Here is an 8,745-nt window from a genome sequence, read left to right as displayed (position 1 = left end):
GGGAGGCCTCTGTGAGGGGAGGGCCGGTGTGTCTCTGTGACAGGGGTGTGTGTGTTGGAGAGAGGCAGTGTCTGAGGCGGGGGGGGCGGGGTGTATGTGTCAGTCAGTGAAGGGGAGGTATATGGCATGTGTGTGTACCGTATTTATGTGCGATTAGATTACATTACAGTGTGGAAACAGGCCCTTCGGCCCAACAAGTCCACACTGACCTGCCGAAGCGCAACCCACCCATACCCCTACATTTACCCCTTACCTAACACTACGGGCAATTTAGCATGGCCAATTCACCCTGACCTGCACATCTTTGGACTGTGGGAGGAAACCGATGTCTGTGAGACTGTCCTCTTTCTGGCTGAAGCTCTGAGCTGCTCTCTCCCTGACCTCCCACCTTGTTTTTCTCTCCGCAGCCAACCAGGAGGTGCTGCACTAAGTGCAGGTTGAGTATGTGACCCTGGCCGGGTGGAAGAGCAGCCCGAAGGAGGCGGGGAGTTTCACTGAGCTGCCTGAGAACGCCAGGGGTTACGTGCACTTCATCGAGGAGCATGTCGGGGTGCCGAGTGAGTTTCGGGGTGGAGTGTGCGGGCTGAGGGAGTGATTGATTTTTTTTTTTCCCCCCCAACACTCTGACTCACCGGGGGCCTGAGTTACACCAATCTGTTCTGAGACCAAGGAGAGACACTAACTGGCATTCTTTCTGGTTACAGAGATTTGTGGGGTGTGGTGAGGGGAAGCAGTTTGAGAATGTGGATTTCTCTTGTGTTTGAGGTGATTAGTTTGAGTTGTTGGGCATGGGTTCGCTCTCCACTCATTTTCGCTCTGGTGTCAGAAGAATTGTGTGTGTTTACCCCAACCCCGTTTTAACCTCCGTCCCCTCTTTTACCCTGACAGTTTAAATGGATTGGAATAGGCCAGGCCCGGGAATCCATGATCCAGCTCTTCTGAGGATGAATGTGACCCAGAGAGGGAGAGAGAAAGAGACAGGACATCCAACTGGCCTATTCCTCACTGTTCGATACTCATACTCCCCGAGGACCACCGGCTTGCCAACCAACACTGACCAAAACATGGATTTCCCCATTTCGGGGCTCTTCCTGAATACGCTACAGTACTACCTCTGAACCATCCGCCAAATTCCTCCGAAAGTTCCACAATCTGCCAGTTATCTGCTTTGCAGTCCCAGTTCTTGTCCAGTGTAGAGTGAATCCCTTACCTGTGTTTTCATTCTTGCATTTTTTTAATGCAATCATCGAGGCAAGTATTATCTGCAAAAATTTTGTATTCACAGTGTGTGTGTGTGTGTGTGTGTGTGTGTGTGAGAGGATATCTGAGGTAAGTGCTCTTGGGGGCTCCTTTGACGCATTGTATTTCTTTGATACCTCTGCCCAGTTCAGGTGGAATCACCTTTATTTACTCTCCGCCCCTGGTGCGGAGAGAATTAACCTGTCAGTGCTCCTGCTGCTCCAGCATTTTTTAAAAAAAAGTCATTTTGTATGACATGGACATAGTTGGCTAGGCTGGCATTTATTGCCCAGAAGGCATTTGAGTCACCCACGTCACTGGGGGTCTGGAGTCACATGTAATATTAAAATTCCACCACCTGCAGTGACAGGATTTGAACCTGGGTCCCTGGGACGTTACCTGGGTCTCTGGACTGACAGGGAGAAAGTGAGCGCTGGAGATCAGAGTCCGAAAAGTGTGATGCTGGAAAAGCACAGCCGGTCAGGCAGCATCCAAGGAGCAGGAGAATCGACATTTCAAGCTGGTGAAGGGCTAATGCCAGAAATGTCGATTCTCCAGGTCCTCGGATGCTGCCTGACCGGCTGTGCTTTTCCAGCACCACGCTGTTCATCTCTGGAATAACAGTCCAGTGATTAATACCATTTAGACCATCGCCAGCTCATTACAATGAGTGTGGGAGCTGCTGTGGGCCTCGGTGTCACCATCGATGTCAGGGGAAGGCGACTGAGTGGTCCTCAGGGTGTCCCTGCCCTGATGTCGGGCGATGGATGGGAGGGAGGTGTGTACTGTTGCCTGGAGACTCGCCGCTGGCCTCGCTCTGAGCAGGTGGAGAATAGGGCAACCAAACCTCGTCTCTTCCTGTCTGGGAAAACTCAAAGTAATTCTCCATCTTTCCGGAGAGGTGCGAGAGGAACAAAGTTCGTTTGTGCTCTAGATTCTGGGTGTGAGGGCATCTGTTGCTGTGGGATACGTGCACCACACTGGCATAGTTGGGCTGCTTGTCCACAACAGACCCCTCTGCCAGCACCACAGCCCATGTACCTTCCTCCAGGTAACCATCCCGAGTTGCCAATGATTCACAACAGCACCAGAATAAAAACCATTGAGGAGGGGTGAGGGGGCACAGTAAATGGGTTTTTCTTTTACACCTAAAGGCTGCTCTCATGTTGAGCCCAAAGGCCAAAGTCGGCCATTTCTTATGGCCTCCTCTCCCCAACACCACCCCAAAGAAAGCTCTCTTCTCACCACCCCCCCCACCCACCTTGACAACTGTACATAGTTCCAGCCTGGCAGCTTCTCTATGAAGCGAATGTTGATGTGTATCCATGTACATGTGGGCTGGGTGAACATAACTACCCCCTCCCCCACCACCACCCCAGGTGTTAAACACACATGAGCTTTCGGAACGGCATTAAAATCAATACTTGCTTTGAAAGCATTACTAAAAGACTTTGCTGCTGTCTGGCAACACTGTGTCACAAGCAATAAATAACAACAGTATTATCATTTCAATCCTCGATTACTAACTTCAACCAAAAATGCACCTGGATTCCACTGTTTCAGCCTCACTGTTTAGGGAGGTTGAGTTATGGCAGCCTGAAACAAAAAAACCGCCTCCATGTCTCCCTCTGTCCCCATGCTTGTCTTTAGAATCCATACCCCACCCCACCATCCACCTTGGTCACTGGACTTAGTAGGAACCAAACCAACGTGTATCGGGCTGCTTTGATCAGATGTTGTCAACTACTTGCACTTACGTAGCGTCTTAGCTGTGATGAAACACCCCCAAATGGCCAAGTACATGACAAAGCTGAGGTGGGGTATCACGTATGGACAGGCGACGGAGAGCTCTGTCAAACAGCAGGGTTTCAAGCAACACCTTGAAAAGGGGTAGAGGGGGAATTTTGAGGTTGCTGAAAAGCTCCTTTGGGTTTGTAATTGCCAAAATGAGACGTGAAATCCGAAGTGGATATATGATCATGTGCCTCTTAAGGCGGCATGTTCTCTGAGATTATCCTTACGCTGTAGTGTTATTTTTGAACAAAATGATAATGCTTTGGCATTAAGATAGTTCCATAGGTGAGTGAGACTCATGAGGATGGTTTGTATTGTACTAATGTCTGTTTATGACACTCCTGTAACTTTTATCTATGCACTTGGATGGAATAAAATAAAATATTTGCTTCCATTTTAAACTGCTCCGTAGCTCTTTATTGATCAGATACGTGACTCAGACCAGCCAGTGATATTGGGGATCACCAGCAGCCCCTTGGCCATTTCAGATCCTGGGAGTCAGATGTTTGGATTTTGATTGGGTGGAAAGATGACATTGCGGTGACGGATCTACTTGATCTCCTCTGGAAGAGGAAGGATGTAGGAATTAGCAGAGCCGCAGCGGATCATTAGACTCTGCTATACCTCATGGATAACTTCTATCTCCCAAAAAAAACCCCTCAATTCCCTCATTGATCAGAAATCCAGTCAGTCTGTCCTCTCCAGACAGACCCCTCCACCTGAAGAAACCTCTGAACTGCTTCTTAGTGAAGTCTTTAAGGAGACCAAAACTATACACAGTACAAATAGTGTGTGTGTGTGCCCCCCCCCCCCTCCCCCAGTCTTTTCGCAATGAGGAGTTGCATTTCAAATGTTTTGTTGCTCAAAGGGCCATTTAGCACAATATATTCTATGAGCCGGTCCCATTTCACAGCCTCCTCTTTGACCACCTGAGAAGAACTTGCTCATCTCCGTCTTAGTCTTAAATTGTGCCCTGGCGTTAGTTTCTCCCATGAAAGAGAACGTTCTTTCAGCATCTGTCCTATCAGGATCTGAAGAAGGATCACTGGACTTGAAATGTTCACTCTTTCTCTCTACAGATGGTGCCACACCTGCTCAGCTTCCAAGACCTATTTTTTTTCCCTGAAGACTTATTATCATTTTTATCTGGGCTTAAAGTTCTGAATTGTTTTTGTAGCTATCCAAAAGATTGCAGGCCAGGTGCATTGGCCATACTAAATTGCCAAGTAAATATAGGGTGGGGGAATGGGTTTGGGTGGGTTACTCTTTGAGGGTCCATGTGGACTTGTTGGGCTGAAGGGCCTGTTTCCATACTGTAGGGAATCTAATCTATTTCCTAATCAGCCCGCTAAGTGATGTTATCACATACTTCCGGACCAGGTGTGGCTTGAACTCTGGATTCTTGGTTCAGAGGTAGGGACACTACCATTGGGAGCAATGCCCTTCTGAATTGCTATTTTACACTTTTCCCTCTTTGTATCTCTTGGTGAGTTGGAGGACGATCATCCCGATAGAGCTTGGTTTGAGATGACTGACAAAAACCCACTGCGGGCACTGGCTTCACCGCAGGGTAGGTGTTGTGAACAGCCAGAGCGTTCTGGATTGAGTTGGTTTGAGGCTTTGGTAAGCCAGAGATAAGGGTGGAGGGAGAGTGAGGAAAAGGAATCCAGCCTGTTCCCTTGGGACAGACCTCTCCTCCTCCCAGAATGACAGAGGAGACCTCTGAACTGCTTCTTAGTCAAGTCCTTAAGGAAACCAAAACTGTACACAGTGCCAATAGAGAGTATGTCGATCTCCCCTGGTCTTTTCGCAATGAGGAGTTATGGCTCAAATTTATTCTGGCTCAAATGGCCAATTGGCAAATTTCAGAAAGATAAGCATTGGCCTCAACGTTGAAGGTGAGACACACGTGGACTGGTTGGACCGAAGGGCGCTGTTTCTGTGCTGTATGACTCTATGACACTTGGGGGTGGAAGAGCTGCTAAAGGATGAGCCGGGGAAGTGGTGTGTGTTTGTGGTGAGGCCCCATTGTCCATTCCCTTCTCTACCCCCCAATCCAACTTGAGGAGCTGCACTCGCCTTTGTTGAATCCTCCCCCACCCCCAAAGAATAACATGCAAGTGTGTGCAATCTTAACTGAATGGTCAATTGCCTCCCTTGTTTACCAAGCCAGTTCTCCCCTACTTTATGCAGGTTTGTTAATGTAGTTGGGAAGAGGTTATGGAATCAAAGGATTCCACACCCTTCGGCCTTGCCTGCCCCTGTTTGTGTTTGATCAGCTCAGTCTCTGGGTGAAAATTCTTTCCTAGACTTTGCATAGTTTGAGGAAATCGTTCCAGTTTCGAACAGAAGGAGCTGGGATCGTTCTCCTCAGAGCAAAGAAGGTTCAGGGATGGGAGGGAAGCAGGCTCACGAGGAACTTTCAAAGGATTTTGGGGGGGGGGGGTGCGGGCAGGGGTGAAATACTTGAAAAGGACACATTTGCTTAAGGTTGGGGGCACTGTGTGGTTAGCAGTGCTGGAAAAAAGCCCAGATCAGGCAGCAACTACAGACAAACTAACATTTTGGGTTGGTGGGGTCCAGAAGTAACTGGCTGGCTCCTTCAAAGACCTGACACAGGCTCAATGGGCAGAATGGCCTCATTGTTTGGTGAGGTTTCTCTGATACTGTTTAATGCCAGCCCCAAACCTGAGGAAGGAAGACTAGCTTAGAATGAATTTGTCGGAACGTTGCTGTAGGATTCTTATTCTCGAACCCCTGACAGCGTAATTGTCCAAATAGTGTTTGCTTAAAATAACAGAATGTTGGTGGATGCTCTTTCATGGTCACATTCCCCCCCCCCCCCCTCCACATCGGGGTGGGGGGGAGAGATCCACAGCCTGTGGGCACTGGAGTGGGGGCACCTCCCTGAAATGATATTTTGACACATTCCTTTGTCATTAGGACTTTTGATACACATTAAATTGTTTTAAAACCATTTTTATTTTCTCCTGCTGTCGGGGCCCCCCAGGGCACATTGATGCTGGTTTTATTTTGGCACCTGACTATTTTAAAACAGTAGAACATCACTGGATTATCCAAGAATATTATTTAAATGGGGAAAGACTGCAGGAAGCCACAGGAGAGGGGTTTGGGTGTCCTTGTCTGTGAATCACACAAAAAAAGCAAATTTCAGCAGGTGATAGGGAAGGTAAATGCAATATTGGCTGTTATTTCAACGGGAGTGTAAAAGTAGGGGTGGGGAGGGGGGGTTGCTAAAATGATACAAGGCACTTGTCAGACTACAGCTGGAAAACTCTGAACAGTTTTGGGCCCCTTATCTAAGGAAAGATATACTGACATGGGAAGCAGTCCAGAGAAGATTAATCGTGTTAATTCAGGGTATAGAAAGACTGTCTTTGAATAGCTTTGTGTCTGTACTCATTGGAATATTGAAGAATAAGATAACCTTATGGAAACACTCCATCTTTGGGGGTTCAGCTCAGGGGCAGGACGTTTGATTGCAAATCAAAAGGTCCCCAGTTCAAATCTGGGTATCCCCTACTTTGTGTGACATGATGGCTCAGTGGATAGCTCACTGCTGCCTCAGTGCCAGGGACCTGGGTTTGATTCCAGCCTCTGGCAGCTATCTGTGTGGGTTTCTTCCAGCTGCTCCAGTTCCTCCTACAGTCCAAAGATATGCAGGTTAGGTGGACTGGCCATTCTATAGTGTACATGGATGTGCAGGCTAGGTGGGTTAGCTATGGGAAATGCAGGGTTACAGGGATAGGGTAGGGGAGTAAGTCTGGATGCTTTTTGAGGGGTCAGTGTGGACTTGATGCACAATATGACACCAGGTTTATTTAAATCATAAGCTTTCAGAGCACTGCTCCTTCATCAGGTGAGGTCTGAGATTACACCTTCTGGTCCTAGCCCCTTCCCTCCTATCTTCACTGTGGAAGCAGGCCAACACTGGCACCTCTACATCAGAGTAGGGGGGGGGGGGGATCCGCACATTTAAAGACTGAGATGAGGGATTTCTTCCCTGAGGCTAGTTTATCTGTGGAAATTTTAACTGTTGAGGCTGGGTAATTTAGTCTTAAGACAGACGGATTTTTAACTGGTAAGAGAATTGAGTTATGGGGAAGGAGTTGAAGGTTATCGGATCAGCCAATAGCTCTTTAAATGGGACTGAATCAGTCATACTTCTGTTCCTTTGTCTTATCTAGAGGCTACTGGATAAATGAAACTGGGTGGAGAAGCAATTGGGTCAGCACATAGTGACTCCAGAACGTAGCATCGGCCTGTAGCTTAAGAGTTCGGGAGCACGAACAAACAATTTCCAAGGGAAAATTTTCCAAAGGCATATGGGATACTTGTATTCAACGTCTTCACTAATAAAAGCATTGGGTAGAGAGATTATGCTGAAGTGGTGTACAGCATTAGTTCGGCCACAGCTGGATTACTGTGCACCGTACCGGTTGCCTCGCCAAAGGAATTAAGGGTTGTGGTGTGTGAGCGGGTAGGTGGAGCTGAGTCCATGAAGAGGTCAGTCGTGATCTTACTGATGGAACAGGTGGAGGCCATCTGGCCCCTGCTCCTAGTTCTGACAGGAAGCATGTGGTTGCAGTTAAGAGGGCGTACAGAGATTCAGCAGGGAGTTGCCAGGGCTGGAGTGTTTCAGCAGTGAAGAGACTGGATAGATGTGTTGTTTTCCTTCAAGTAGAGAAGGCTGAGGTGTACAACAGAGAGGCACAGACAGTGAGAAACATTTTTCCTTAGTAGAGGGAGGGTGGGGGAAGCATAGATTTAAGGTGAAGAGCGGGAGGTTTAGAGGGGATTTAAGGCAGGATTTGTTTTCACCCAAAACGTGGTGGGTATCTGGAATTCTGCCTAAAACGAAGAGTTGGGAAACACCAAGACATCTGAGATTCAGATGATCGTTTCGATCAGCGTAGCATATAAGGTTATGTGAGGGGGCTCTTACCAGTGAGACAGCAGACCTGGGTATGAGTCCCAGAGTACTGTAATAACATCTCTGAACAGCTTTATCAGAAAGTCATCAAAAGGCTAAAGGCCAAGTGCTGGAAAATGAGACCAGAGTAGTCTGTTGATAGGACATACACAATTACCATAGACCCTCACTTTAAAAACTGTCCCTGTAACCACATCTGCCCCCCACTCCTCCTCCTGCCCAGCGGGTGCCCCCTGGCTAAAATGGCAGTCTTCACAATGTGACACGTTTACATTAACAAATTACCATCACAAACATAGTCAACAGGATTATCACACAGCAGTGAGGTGAGTGCAGCAAACTGGTCCAAGATTGTTTTAATATATGTAACAAATTGAATGCTGTTAAAACATACCCATTTGACCCAGAGAGAGAGAAAAAAAACAAAGAAATTAATTAGAAACAAAGACCATTCCTCAAATGTACAGCTTTTACTCAACTGCTCCTGGGGATGAATTTAATTTAAAGTCATTTTACAGGATGGCTGGTGTGGAGATATATATATTTATATATAAAAGATTTTGTTTGTTGCAATTTTGTGGGGTTTTTTTCCTCCAAATGTCAGAACTCTTGCAGCATCGAAAACTGTCCACTGTCACTTCAGGGCACAGAAGGGGAGGGGTAGGGGTTAATGATGGGGCAGGAAGAGATGAGGCTAATGGGGGTGGAAGAGTTGGGGATAGAGGGGGAAGAGTTCAGTTGAGGATAGTCGGGAGGGA

At 47.5% G+C, this 8,745-nt stretch overlaps 1 long non-coding RNA gene across 1 annotated transcript in view; it reads left to right on the top strand.

Annotated features, from left to right (window-relative positions):
- Window positions 1-4,271: 4,271 nt before the first annotated feature.
- LOC122543825 overlaps window positions 4,272-8,745 on the top strand; it is a 4,691-nt gene continuing 217 nt past the window's right edge. The window contains exons 1-2 of the long non-coding RNA XR_006310140.1: window positions 4,272-4,282; window positions 7,164-7,169. This is a non-coding gene — a long non-coding RNA (uncharacterized LOC122543825). The remainder of the gene's footprint in view (window positions 4,283-7,163; window positions 7,170-8,745) is intronic.

This window comes from Chiloscyllium plagiosum, chromosome 45 (assembly GCF_004010195.1).
Source record: "Chiloscyllium plagiosum isolate BGI_BamShark_2017 chromosome 45, ASM401019v2, whole genome shotgun sequence".
NCBI classification, from domain to species: Eukaryota; Metazoa; Chordata; class Chondrichthyes; order Orectolobiformes; family Hemiscylliidae; genus Chiloscyllium; species Chiloscyllium plagiosum.
The sequence above is the reverse complement of the archived record's forward strand: the minus strand, read 5'-3'. Positions and strand labels throughout refer to the sequence as shown.